This window comes from Prionailurus viverrinus, chromosome C2 (genome assembly GCF_022837055.1).
Source record: "Prionailurus viverrinus isolate Anna chromosome C2, UM_Priviv_1.0, whole genome shotgun sequence".
NCBI lineage: Eukaryota > Metazoa > Chordata > Mammalia > Carnivora > Felidae > Prionailurus > Prionailurus viverrinus.
In genome coordinates, this window is record NC_062569.1 from 74,245,483 (window position 1) to 74,260,313 (window position 14,831).

Sequence of the window (14,831 nt, forward strand, 5' to 3'; positions counted from 1 at the left end):
TGCGTCCTGGGCTCCCAATTGGTCTGTTTCCACTCTTGCTTCCCCTCTCCCTAGCAGTTGGTTCTGTAGACAGTAGACAGGGCGATCTCTTCAAATCAGAGCCTGTCACTGACCAGCTTAAGATTTTCTGATGAAATTCAGCCACTTACATGAAATGTAAGCTCTCCATGACCTGACAGTTGGTTGACTGACCACCCACTCACCATCCTCTCCCTCACTCTCTCCACTCCAGCAAGTCTGGCCTCCTTTAAGTCCCTTGAACACAACGAGCTGCCTCAGGGCCTCTGTTTTTGCTGGTCCTTCTGTTGGGAGAATACATCTGCCTGTGGGTTATAGGCCTGACTCTCTCTCATCCTCAAGGTTTGAACTCAAATACTATCTCTCCAAGAGGTTTCCCCACCTAACCTAGCTAAACATACCTACCCATACATCTACAACCCCACCCATTCTCTACTACTCTATTATATTTTCTCTGTCTCACCTAAAACTTTTTAAAATGATAGTATGTATTTTCCGTCTTTCCCACTGGAAATGTAAACCCTACAAATAAGTGATTTTATCTGTCACATCGATGTATGCACAGGCCCAGCCAGATTAGTGTCTGATACATGGTAAGCCCATAGTAAGTGGAATGAGTTTTGATGGTTCCAGAAAAAGGAGCACATATTGTTTATAATGTGTATATTTATACATTGGGATCACATAGAATTTTCAGATTACCATAGGGAGACCTGACACCATTAACAAATTTAATCCTACCCGAGAATATTGAATGCCTTTCCAATTACCCAAGTGTTTATTTTTTAAATCAAAGTTCTAGTAGTCCCATTCTAGGGGAAACTTTTTATACTTTAGAAGGATATTTATCTAAGAGAAGCAAACTGAATGTCAATGTCATATTTGTCTTCAAATGTGATGTCAAATGGAAGAGGAATTAATTTTGTTTCCATATTCCAAAGGCCCAAACTAGATGGGAGTTAAAAGGCAAGAAAATTCCAGCTCAAGGAAGAAGTTTTTAAAAATTTAGAGCTTGGGGAAGGTGCCTATGAGGGCGTGAGCTGTCGACCATGGGAGATGTCTAAGCAGAGACTGTGGGCTACTACAGGAAACTTCTGTATTATACAGTAGGTTGGACTAGAAGGCACCTACAGACCCTCTTAACTTTGAGACAGTGATTCATATTTCTCCTACAAGTCCCTACCAGTTTGTTGCATTCCAAGAAATTAAATCAACCCAAATTTTCCCCAGCCACAGATACTTAGGGGGTTCTGAAACTGAGTGATTTTGTGGTGAAGTCCAGACTCTATTCATGTACTTCTATCTCTGCCCCGTAAATTATATCTCCTTTCACTAAATAAATCTTTAAGACTGGATTCTCCTAGGACCTAACTTTTCTGAAATATTTTACGCTACTAAGGCATCATGAAACAGAGGGTGTTAAAATCCAAAACTACTTGGTATTTTCCTTAAGAAATCAGATGACAAAGCTGAACAGCCAGCCAACAGGTTTTGCAAGATGTTACTTGTCTCTGCAAGTTATTGCTTTCAAATAGGCTAAATCAAATAGTGTGAATCTTTATTGAAGAAGTTTTGTCCAACGTTGTTACTACTGACCTGCAAACCTGGATTTTTTTTTTTCCTGCCTCGAAAACCTTGAAACATTCACGGAGGAAAAAAAGACTAAGTAAGAGAGAAAGTAATAACGATAGTAGCCTTGCTGGCTATTATCCTCATTTGAAAGAAATGATATTGTTTGCAAAAGGTCCAAGGCTGTGGAGCTAAACCACAATTCTAGATAGCTCAGCAAGGCTTTACCAGAAAGCAGAGTGAGCTTCTTTGTTCCAGTGCTTCATGGAAAGGAATCATTTCACAGCTTGTATGGATTCTGCAAAGGCCTCAAGCTAGGAAGTGTAAGGTGACCTGCGGGAGGTGTGCAGGGGTCACTCGAATGATATGAGATGTCTCTTCTGGTTGTTGGATTATACTCACAAGCTCTTACAATGTGACTGCCACTCTGACCTTCTTGCCACTCAAGTCCAGGGGTCTTAGGAGATAGGAAAGAGATTCCAAACCAACTTAGACTCATGCTTCACGATGTCACTCATTTGTCAGTCCAAAATTCAAGCAGAAAAGACTACCCACTCTCAAAAAAGTTTTTAGACATTTCAGTGCATCAAAGGCATGTTTTATACAACAGAATCTTCTCTTTGGAAGCTCATAGTGATTTTAGTCCCTGTCAGCAGCCTGGAAAATCCACCAGGCTGGCTTCATGGAATTTCTAGAAGCTCATTCAGAGCTTTGGATCACATGTTCTTATGTGTATACTACAGGCTGTAGTTGTTAGCAATAGTCAGGATTATAAGAAATCCCCTTTAAAATTCTATGAAACAGAGAGACCATGGATGCCTGACAGCACGCAGGAGCCCCTTGAGACCCAAGGAGCTTGCCTTTAAGATTTGTTTCATGACTTTTCATTTCAGGAAAAGCAAGGCCAAGGCAATGTTCCCTAAATGCCAACATGTCTTCAGAAGGAAATCCCATTTGATGGTACTCTGGCTTCAATGCCAGATCCTAGGGGCTGTGTCTCCTTTTCCTTTGTAAGTTTTATTGCCTGACTTTCATTTCTTCACTTGTAAAATAAAGATAACATTGTCCTCCTCTGTACTTCACAGGGGTGATGGGAGAAGCTAGTAAAATAATTTACGTAAAAATGCTTCAAAGGTTTTAAAGCCCCATTCAAAAATGAAATGTTATTACTTAAGACTTGAATTTAATCGTAGAAATATTTTGTTTGTTTTTTACTTCCTTTCTTTGTAGATGACAAAAGGGCAAGGGTCTATGGAATAAATGACTTATTAAATTCTATCCATTCTTGAAATACAGCATTTATGTGGAAAGGAGAACATGTTGTATGACACACACCATGAGACTTCTTAGGGTGTGTCTTTTAGAAAGTAGTCTCACTACTTTTTAGGCGTACTTAGATACGATAAATATGTTCTTAAAACAAGTAAATTTCTCAGAATTTAGTTATGAAGATTGTGAAATGCATGGGTTGCTTCAAAACATTTCCTAAGACAAAAAAATGTAGTGTGTTTACATAAAAAATGTGGTTTGAATTCCTGCTTCGTCTCGAACATTACCAGCTCCTGTAAATGGGCAGGCAAAATGCAAAAGTCAAAATTACCTTATGGAGGAAACCTCAACAGATCAACATCAGATAGCCTGATTTTAACCACCTTCACTTGGTATTTAGACTATTTTTTCCATCATTATTTGAGCATAAATTATAGCTATAGAATTTTTAATAAATCAGCCCCAGGAGGAATTTAGAAATAATCCAGTCTATTCTCTGGTTTTATCAAAGAAAACACCAAGCCTCAGAGATAGTAAGAGATTTGGCTAACAACACACAGCTCCTACATGTGGAAGAGAGATTAAGGTTCATCTCTTCTGGCTTGCAGCCCTTGGCTTGTTCCACCCCAAGCTACCTTAGCCCAGGGTAGGAAATATTTAATTGAAGGCTAATGATGAAAGACAATGAAGACATATTGTGTTTCTTCTTTGGATTTCTTCACATATCACAGCCGCACCTAGGAACTCAGATAATTATACCATGAGGAGACAAGTGACAGGAGAGCAAAACACCTCCTCTAATTCCTAGCCCTCTGTCAAATGCAGAGGATGTGGCAAATTGCTACCTGTAGGCTTCTGGAGGCAGGCGGGAGGGATGTATTGTGCAAAGAAGGGGTCTTGGCATCTGCCTTTGTGAGATGTAAATCTGAGATTTGGGTAGATTTCAGGGATGGGGGTTTCCCAGGAGAGGGAAAGCCCTTAGCCTCATGTCTTGGACTCAAAATAGCCTTTCCTCAGTTCCTGTTAAAGTAACTTGAGCCACAAACAACTACCCCAATGGGGGTGTAGAGCTGGATGGGGAATGTGAGGTTGATCCCTTGTTACTTAAACTCTTCAAGTCTTCTATTATCTGATTCGGCTCCCCTCTTCGTAATGAAGATCAAATTATATCCAGGATTCTGGTTTGCTGAAAAGAGAGAGAGATCATGGGGACATATCATTTTACAGAAGACAATACCAGCGATTTCTGAATGAATCTGGCAGCTAAGCCCAACAATTATTTGGATCTGCAATCACCGGTTCTTTGGGGATGGACTGTGTCAGGGGGGCTTTAGGAAGGGGCAACGCTGTGGTGGCATTCAGTCTCCAGGTAGCAGAGATCATTGGTTTTCACTCTTCGCTCTAGCACGTTCTATTAAATCGCAATATTTTCCTAAAATTCCAACACGTTATCATGAAAAGGAATAAAAAATCACTATGTTCAGAAAAATGTTAATTTTCTCTTTAGAGCCATTACAAGGAAACTTGCCTTGTCAGAACAAGGAACCATTGGAAAATTTTCTACATTAAAATTTTGGTGAATATTTGAATTTTAGGTGAACATGTGTTTTTCTAATTATAAAGAAATTTGGAGCCAGTTAGCAGAAAAGGATTTGTGGAGTAAGTAATTCAAACCAGATACCTAGAGAACTTGAGTTCACTGTTTCTTCAACAGTATTTCAGTAGAGTAAGTGTCTATACTGTCCTGTACAGATGAGATGTGCAACCAATGGTTAGAAAATAAAGGTGGATTTTGGTTCCATGTTAGGAAGAACTTTCTAATGATTTGAGCCATCCAAATATGTAATGGGTTACATCAGAAGATCACTATGGCTGGAGATGCTTATAAAGAAGAGAGGGTGAAGCTGACACAAGGCAATGCAACATATGACCTCTCACTGCCATTGTAGAATTTTCTAAAACCCTTTCCTTTATCACTAAGAAACACTTCCCCATGTCCATGGCTTTTGTAATTTAAAAATCATGGATTCTTAGAAATGCATATTCAACATCTATCCAAATACAATAAGGGAAAAAATGAGTCCTAAAACAATGGCTATAGAGAAAGAGGTTTTTATTAAAAAAAAAAAAAGCCTAATCCATGCATCTATTCTTTCAAAGTATTTTTCTAAAATGATTCAAAGTTGCAAATAACTACTGAGCATTTCATCCCTTTGTCTTTGATTGGTCATGGCCTTGATGTGGGGATGGTCCCCTTTGCTTGAAAGTGGCAGAATCACATTTTCCTACAATGGAAGTAGTTGATGTAGGCAACCAACCCCTCTGCCATGTTTCTGCAATGCAGTGTAAATGTTAGTAGGTCACAGTGGAACAGACAAAGAGAATTTGACAGATAATCTGTTTATTATTCAGATTATAAAACTGCTTTCAGGGCCACATTAAAGGAGCACTCTCTTGGCCAAGAGAAAGAAGTCATACCTTGGTACAGGCAGAATAGCAGCTTTATGACAATCAAGAGAGTGAAACCAAGCTGTCTTGCAATCACTTCTCAAGGTGACACAAAGCAGGAGTTCTGCTTCAAAGGCGGGACTGCAAATTCAAAGCACAAAATTGGTACAGGGCAAAAGCAAAGATAGGCCAAAGGTGGGGAAAGTGGCCTTCAAAGTTTAAACCAGTTAATACATAAACGGGTGCAAACCACACAGAAGAAAACTTTCTGATTGTTGCACCGCACAGGTCTTCATAAAGAAGCCATCCATTAAATTGCAAACACCCAAAGAAACTTAAAATATCCCAAATGCAACTTTATCCTTGAATCAGTTGGCATTTGATTTAGACTTCTGTGAAATACCACTAATAACTGCCATTTCAGGTGTACTTTTTAGCTGTCTGTCTTTCTCTGTCTCTCTGTCCTTCTCTTTTTTGTACCTGTTTGTCTGCACATGTTCCCTCTGCCTGGAAAGGTTGTCCTCTTTTGATTTACCTGCATGAACTGCATCTTATTCTTCACATCTCAGCCCACTTGTCACTTTTCCTTCAGAGAGGCCTTACTTGATGCACATTTCATTCTTTTCCTGGGTCTTTTCCTTATTCATTCATGTGTTTGCTTCGTGTCTGACTGTAATAAGCTCCTGAGACCGGGGACCTCATCCTTCATGTTTCCTGTTTGGTCTCCAGTGTCCTGCATTGTGCCCCAAGGAAGGTGTTTTGATAAATAAATGAATAAACATTTTTTGAGAAACAAATAATAAATAAATGACAGAATAAGATCAGAGTGTCAATAAGCAAGGAAGGTCCTCAGCACCAAGTGTAAAGTGCCCTTCTGTTTTGCGCGTCAGCAGGTAGGCGCTGTGGAATGTGGTGCTCTAGGTAAAAAGTACAGATTTAAGGGTGCCTGGGTGGCTCAGTAGGTTAACCATCCAACTCTTGGTTTTGGTTTCAGGTCATTATCTCCTGGTTCATGAGATCAAGCCCCAGAACCCAGGCTCCGTGTTGATAGTGGAGCCTGCTTGGGATTCTCTCTCTCTCTCCTCCTCCCCCACTCATTCTCTCTCTCTCTCTCTCTCTCTCTCTCTCTCTCTTTCAAAAATAAATAAATAAGCTTAAAAAAAAAAGAGTGCAGGTTTAGATGGCAAACTTTTCTGATGGTAATGATTTCCAAGAGCAACACAATCCAATATTTCTAAATTCTCTGGTAGACCCATGTAACTCAGCCTGCTTTACCGTAGTATACTCCCCTGGTGAAACATTAGTGTTGATAATGGCTAAAAGCAAAGAAGATCTAAAGTTGCTTATATCTACTCAATGAAATAAATTGCTTTGCTTTCAAAGAAATCATTTGTGTATTAAAGTATCACATAAACAGGCAAATAAATAAAAGCCTCTAAACACAATTACCTCTTGTGTTTTTCAAAGAAGCAGCTTGATCAGGGCACTTCCTGACCAGTCTAAACCTGGCCCTGAGTGTCTCTTCTTCCTAACACTTCACACGAGTGAAACTTTACATTTATTATTGTGATTATTTGTTTAATATCCTTTTTTTCCTGGGATGCTTGGGTGGCTCAGTTGGTTGAGTGTCCAAGTCTTGATTTTGGCTCAGGTCATGATCCCAGGATCAGGGGATTGAGCCCCATGTCAGGGCCCTGTGCTCAATGTGGAGCCTGTGTGGGTTTCTCTCTCTCTCCCTCTGCCCCTGTCCCTCACTCACACTCTCTCTTTATGTCTCTAAAATTTAAATAAGTAAGTAAATAAATAAATAAAAGTTCAAATATCTGTGTTTCCCAAATAGACTGCAAGATGCCTAAAGTTAGTGACATTGTTTGCTTTCGTCACCAGTGTCTCCCTAGCACAAGCCCAGTAGAGATTAGATGAACTAGTGAATGAATGGATGAAAGAATGAATGAAACTTACATTCTCCCTACGCCTGGCTTGTCACCAGCTTGTGACAAGAGTCACTTCCTCTTGCCAGTGGTCATTCTCTCATTTGAGAAAATAATGATATCATTTGGCCCCTTCTGAATATAGTGTCAAGGATCACATGGCATGGAAGTGACCTGAATGCTTTGAAAAGGATCAAATTCTATTAAAATGTAAGCCACTATACGAGAAGTACCACCACTGGGGCTTTTTAGCTGCATGAAATGGAGCAAAAGCAGATCTGAGATCGAGTGTGTCCTGAAAGCAAGAGTGGAGCCAGGACAGGAAGGGGCTGTACTTAAATATGAAATTCACGAATTTCGTAGTCATCGGGTAGGAGTTCTATTGGCAAAGGGATGCCGTATCATCTGGGGAAGGAAGGAAGGCAACATAGCAGTGTCAGGTAACCCCTGGGTTGACACTCCAGAAAAACTGGGAAGAAAAAGATCAGCCCAGCCTTCATGGGGAGGACATCAGGGAGACATGCTGAGTCCAGATGGCTATGATTATTGAACAACAGTAATAAAATAGTATTATTTCTTGCCTGGTACATATCGGAAGCTTTATGTGTGTTCCTCTCTAACATCAGCTCTGTAGAATAGGTGACTCTATACCTATTTTACAGATGGGGAAATTAAGACTCAGAGATCAAAGAACTTGATCCCACAGCTAGGTGGTAGAGCTGAGGATTCAAACATGGGACTGCCTACCTTCAAATACCATGCTCTTTCCACTCTGCCTGTCCAAACAAGGAAATTAAGATTTGTTAAAAAAAATTGTTTTTAATGTTTATTTATTTTGGAGACAGAGACAGACAGAGCATGAACAGGGGAGGGTCAGAGAGAGAGGGAGACACTGAATCTGAAACAGGCTCCAGGCTCTGAGCGGTCAGCACAGAGCCCGACGCGGGGCTCGAACTCACGGACCGTGAGATCATGACCTGAGCTGAAGCCGGACGCTCAACCGACTGAGCCACCCAGGCGCCCCGGAAATTAAGATTTTTAAGAGCAGAGGAATGAGCTAAGCATGACGTCCTCCTGAATGTCGGGCCCTGTGTGCACAGATCATAGGCCCATGAAGCTGGTCCTGCAAACCATTCAAAGTTGGTTAAAAGGGATCAAATAATAAAGGCACCCCACTTCTTTCCAGTTCTGAGAACCCCTCAGAACTCCATATGGTTGGAGCCTTGGCCAGTTGTGGTGAGGCAGGGCAAAGACAGAGCCAGGGGGAGAGCACAGGGGAAGGGCCAGAGAAGCCAAGCAGGTCATTACTACTATGCCTTCCAGGGATCAAAGCCTCCTGGGACTGGCCCCAATGGGACGGCCCTGAGAGCCCAACATCCTGGGAACATCCCTGGGCCCAGGCCATAGTCAGGCACCATAGCCATCACCATCTACATCCTGGTTATCCCCAAGACAGGTGCCCTGGGGAAACAAGGTTGGCAACTATGACATAAACATACAAATATTTAAACAGAACAAAAAGAAAAAATTCCCATGAAAAACCAAATAAGAAATATTCACTGCTAAAAACTCAAACTACATGGAGGCAGAATCAGCAAAGCAAGGATTTTCCAGTCTGATTTCAGTCGGTGTCAGAGCCAAGAGAGCAGGGCAATCCAAAGGGAGGAAGCTTCTCAAGAACAAATGAGATCAATCTAGTAAAATTGCTATTACTAACTAGTCTGTGGGCTTTGAGAATGCAATTTTGGGGAGGGATGGATATACTGGCTTTTTCTCAAAATTTATTTTTAATGCTAATACAAAAGTCATACATGCTTATTCAGAAAACTTGGGAAACGTAGGGAATCACAGTGAAAAAAATTACTCATAATTCTCCCACTCGGGGATAACTAATTTGATCTCTTGGTATATATGCTTCCAAGCTTTTATATATATATATATATATATATATATATATATATATATAAAATAACATATGTGTGTTGATATATGTATATGTACATATACAACATACATATAATTGTTTTCAAGCATGAAAACCTTAGTAATATATCATGATTTTTCCGCCTGTTAAATATTATTCTATGTAGGTTTTTGATAGCTGCATAGTAGCTCAAAGAAATCATCTTTGTTCAGTTTCTGTTTTGGGGGGTTAGTATTTATGAACATTGCTGGTATAAACATCTTTGGCACCCACATACACTTTCACCAATATAGTACTTATTCCTGGGGTTGTTGAGAAAACATTTTCATCTGGTGTGACATTTTCTGTTTCCATCCTTAGGACAAACCACGGAAAGAAAGTGTTAACGACAGTACAACAGAACCTGGACAGATTGCCTACTCTGTGCTCCTAATGTCCCCCCAGAATTTCCCTTGCACACTTTTTATGGCACCTAATACCCTCTCCCTTCTTGTTATTTATGCTGCAACTAGATACTCCTGGAGAGAGAGAGCATGTGAGACTCATCTATGCAACCCCCTGGGCCTTGACCACACTAGGTGCTCTATCAGTGTTTATGCAATAGCTGAACAAGTTCCCCAAGTCCTCTGGCCGGTCCTAATTCCAGTCCCCTGCCAACATCCCTCCATAATTGATGTGACATTTCCTTCTCAGCTGAGGGGTTGAAGTTTGGGGATATGTCCTAAGGGGTCAATTAGTTCCTTTGATGTGTCTACCACCAGGTGACCAGAGGTGGGTCTTTTGAAAAACTTAGCATGCAGGTAGTTTGGAATTTCCTAGGTAGGTATAAAAGAATCAAGAAGCCGAGGTTTATACCAGAGTCTATGCTCTCCAGAAATGACTTGATATTTTGTACCCAAAATAAATTATAGTTTTTATATTCAGGAAAATATTGCTAAATTTACTTCTATAGACCGTTCAATATTGTATAAAAGAAAGAGATGATCTAAAGCATAAATGGCATACTGCCTGTTTTTAAATGTGATGCACCTCTAAGTATAAAACATTTGCTTGGCTCATTCTACCCCTCTCAAAAGGCTGCCTTAGGCTGTTCCCTGTGTTAGCTTTAAAATAGTCTCAGTTCTCATCTGTTAAAAGTGTTAAATCACATTCTATCTCTCAGGAGTAAGATCAACTCTCATGAATGTTCTGTAGTGATTAATTATGACAAAACCTCCTTCCCTGTACTAGCCTCCTTCTAGGTGCTACACTGTATGCTAAGCTTATGTTAGGAGCCAGGGTGCAAACATGGATGGGTGAGGGGAGAGACAGGTTCAGAACAAATACCAGAGCTTTTTTTAAAAAAATTTTTTAAACATTTTTAAAAATTTTTGAGATACAACAAGAGACAGAGCACGAGTGGGGGAGGGGCAGAGATAGAGGGAGACACAGAAGCCGAAGCAGGCTCCAGGCTCTGAGCTGTCAGCACAGAGCCCGACGTGGGGCTGGAACCTACCAGCTGTGAGATCATGACCTGAGCCAAAGTTGGATGCTTAACCGACTGAGCCACCCAGGCACCCCAAAGACCAGAGCTTCTGAGGGAATCCCAAGGGTTAGAACATCAAATGAGTCAAACCCACATTCCTGGGTACTCGGTTATTTTTCTCCCCTTAACCCTGAACACCCCTTCCCCCAAACTTCCAAACTGTAGAGGTATCCTAGCGCAAGGAAAATAGCTGGGGAAAATCTAGCTTTGAATTTTAGCTCAACTCTTTATTAGCTTTGGGTCTTGGGTAAGTCATTTCACCTTTGAGCATCCACAAACAGGATAGAGTAATAATGTGATTGCTATAGCAAGTTAAGAGCAAGTGATGCAGAGCAAGTGGTCTGCAGCCAGACTGCTTGGGGTCAAATCTCTCCCAGCATTGTATGTCGTGTGACCTTAGGTGGGTTATTTAGTTCTCTGGGTTTCAATTCCATCAGCTGTAAAATGGGAATGAAAATAGTACCTACTTCATACGGTTGTAAAGGTTAAGCATATTAATCTACATAAAGTGCTTAGAATAATGTTAACTCTTATTACAGTGGTTATAGTTATTGCTAGTAGAAGTCACAATGATGGTGGTGGTGTGAGAGTTTTGACAGTCTGTGCCCAATCACAGCCCCAGATCTTGTCTGGTTATATTTAATCGCTTCTGGTTACTTCTGTCAGGATTTGAAGAACCTAAATTATTTGCACCTTTCCCACCTTAGTAGTTATATCAACATTCATCAAGCACTTTTCATGTGTCAGACAAAATATAAGAACATTGGAAGCATTGGCTCACCTAATTCTCACTCTAAGGCCAGGTACTATTATTAGCTCCATTTCACAGATGGGGCAACTGAGTTACAGGGAGAGTCAGTGGCTTGTTCCAGAATAAATGGTGAACGAGAGGCTTGGATCTGGGCCCAAAGACTCTCTCAACTGATAAGACAAATCCCACCATGCTCATTGCCAAATCCCACTGGGGCTTGATTTCCTCCTGGGACTAGCCAAAAATGCAATATTATTTGAGTTTCTAAGTGCCAGCTGTTCTGTATACTCGGCAAGGCACTATTCTAAAAAGTACTCACAAAAATGACCGGTTCTTGCTGGTGGAGATCATGGTATTTTGAGAATTTGGCTGAGCATTTCTGTCTGGCCGTTGTAGTGGGATAAGAGGGAGTGCTCCTGTTTGCATTAGTCAGAGAAGGACTGTGAACTATTATCTTACCTTGTTATCTGAGCTGCTGGTGCACAAGGAAGTTTCCTTTGCTAATGGTTGAACTACTCTTCAGATAAAGGCCTCCCCTAGATCTCCACGGCACTAATTAATCAGCTGTTAAAACAGTAGTTGATAAAGACAGGCTTACTTAAAGTTCGAATTGCCTGCAATCAGAGATAACCAGCGAGTCCCTTTTGGCAGGGAGATATGAAAACAGGAGAATCATCTCTTATCAAAGTGAACAGGGGACTCAAATGAAAAATGCAGTTCAGAAAATAGTTAAAGCAACTTCAAATTGGAAAAAAAAATAAACATATAATTATTTCTTTTAACCTGTGTAGACAAAGTGAAAAGGGCACAAAATACACACACACACACATATGTGATCCACACTAACGCTTCCGTGTAAGTTGGGTGAGCAGAGCCAGAGCAGGCTTCATGAATGTGGTTACACAAGAATATGTGACATGTGACCACCATTTCCCTTTGACAGCTCCTTATTTGCTAACATTGCTTATTTTAGAAAATTAAATTAAAAATTGATTTCCTTAGAGTCAAGGACATGATTTCAAAAATATATTTATTAAAGGAATCACCTGGAAAAAATGAGCATATGGTGAATGTAAAATCAACTTCCGTGAGAAAATGCTTAGATGAAACGGAGAAATAAAGCATGTGAACTGCTTTCCAATGGGGTTAAAGGAGAGAAAGACCCTAACTGGAAGGGAAGGATGATTCCAGCCCCTGGGAATGAGGTTCAGGGAGGCTTAGACAGGTAGAAATATAAAGTGTGACCCCGGGGGTAGGTAGTCTAAGACCCTAATATTTGCAGAAACACAGAATTCAAGTCCTAAATATAATGCCTACGGTTCAAAGATCTTCACAAAACCTTAAATTCTATTTTTGGAGAAGCAGAAGCAAATATAATTGTCTGAAGGATTGGATTAGAAGGCAACTTTAGTTTGAATGAACTCTAAAATGTTGAATGGACCATAAACATGCAGTGAATGAATGTGGAAAGCCTCCCAGACGCATACGCTTGGAAAATAAATTATAGTATGGAGGTGAGCTTTGCTAAGCGATGCTGTTGTTAGCGCTATTGCGAACATTTTAATTTACTTGACTCCAAAAACTGAGAATAATGAAATAAAAAGATCAATGGATTTGGAATCCGGCAACCCGATTATGGAATAATAGTTACTATAAAAACTAATAATTGATACAAACTTGGATAAATAATCTCTCTGACCCTCGGTTTCCTCCCCGTAAAAATGGGGTGAGCAGGGTGTGGAGGTCACCAAACTATATTACCTCTAAAATCTCTTTTAAGTCTCACATTCTATAATTCTAGATTTCACCACCTATCATTTGTGTCTAAATGCCATACATTTTATGGTCAATTTCAAGTCACAAACCCAAGAACAAATCAAAAGCTTCTAGATGCTTGGGTTCTAAGAAAACATTGTTAAGCTGTAAGATAACCACAAAAGTGCAAGGCTTTCCCAAAAACGTCTTGGAAATTTTGATCTTAAATATGCAATAGTAATTTGTAATAATTAAGAACTGCTTTAACAAAATTCCTCCTACCTATGTATTTACATAATGCCAGCACAATGGGGATTAGATATCACTGAATTTCCATGTGAGTAACTCCATTTTGCATGCTTGAAATTACCTTCTGCCTTCGGGATGCTTTTTTCTTATTCCAATTGATATGTATGTAACATTATCACCACAGTATCCAAGCGCTTTACAAAATAGAATAGAAATCAGTCATTATTATTATTGTTTTAGACTGTGACGGTTCAGGCCATGGCAAGCGTGGATGGCGAATACAATTGGTATGTGTCCAGTGGTGAGGCAGGGTCTAAAGTCTGAACAACCTCAGTGCTCTGTGCAACTCTGGCCATTGCATTCCACTTGCTGTCTGTGAGTCATATTCCTCTCACATGAAAACGCAGACAATAACCCAGCCACTGTCACCATGCGCCGCTGGCTGAGGTTCAGATGTGGTTCACCTGATCTAAAAAGCCACAGGGATTCAGAGAAAGCTGGTGTATAAATTCAAGGAACTATTATGAATCTACAGGATGATTCTCTGCAACCTAAGGAAGAACCAACTATGGCAAAAAATAAATAAGGAAGGATATAAATATCCCTTAACTGGTTACCAAGAAATACTTTTTGAGAAAAAATAGGTCCTCAAAACTATTTCTCTAAGGCTGACGACAGAGAACCTATAAAGTAGGATTATTATGCCTAAAAACAGTTCAAAACGAAACAAGAAAAAAACTTGGAGCACTTACTGTATGCCAGGTATTGTCCTACCCTTTTATATGCAGGATATCCTGCAGTCTTCATGAGGAAGATATTATCACCTCCATTTCGTGGATAAGAAAATGAGGCAAAGAGGTTGAGTAAATTCCTCCAAGGTCATATAGCTAATAAATTGCAGAGTCTGAATTTAAATCCAGGGGGGCTGGCTCTGGAATCTGTGCTTTTAACCCCTCCCCTAAGGTTCAGAATGACAACAGCAACGAAACAATAACTTGTCCCTGATTCCATGGCCTGGATGTGGCAGGCCTAGCAGCCAAAAGCAGGTGTCCCTCAAGCAGAGCCCTCAGGTGACCAGCATTCTCTCCTCAATATCCATTCCTCTGACAGCTTGGGTTTTCCTCTCACCTCAGTGGATCAGGGAGGTGAAGCGGGCAGGATCATCACCGTCTCCTCAGCTGCCATGAGACTAAATCTGTCAGAGCCTGAGACAGATGTGACAAGCTAACTCCAGATGTTGAAGAGAAAGGAAAGGGGGGAGAAAAGTGTAAGGGGACAGCAGCAGTTCCAGGCAAGAAACTAAGAACAGGAACTCACTTCTGTCAAAAGCCTCACCATCCTCACTTCCCTCCTCCCTTTCGCGCCCTCCCAGCCAGTGGCCCGCCAGCACCC

General features: G+C 40.6%; 1 long non-coding RNA gene across 2 annotated transcripts; it reads right to left on the reverse strand.

The window, feature by feature from the left end:
- Positions 1 to 604: 604 nt before the first annotated feature.
- Positions 605 to 12,216, reverse strand: LOC125175569 (uncharacterized). 2 transcript variants are annotated; one of them, XR_007155878.1, is made up of 4 exons: positions 11,895 to 12,216; positions 5,840 to 6,037; positions 5,335 to 5,445; positions 605 to 4,042 (listed from the first exon to the last, which is right to left on the reverse strand). It is a non-coding gene; the product is annotated as an uncharacterized LOC125175569 (long non-coding RNA). The 2 variants fall into 2 exon arrangements; XR_007155876.1 differs by lacking the exon at positions 11,895 to 12,216 and having other exon boundaries at positions 5,840 to 6,965.
- Positions 12,217 to 14,831: the final 2,615 nt, after the last annotated feature.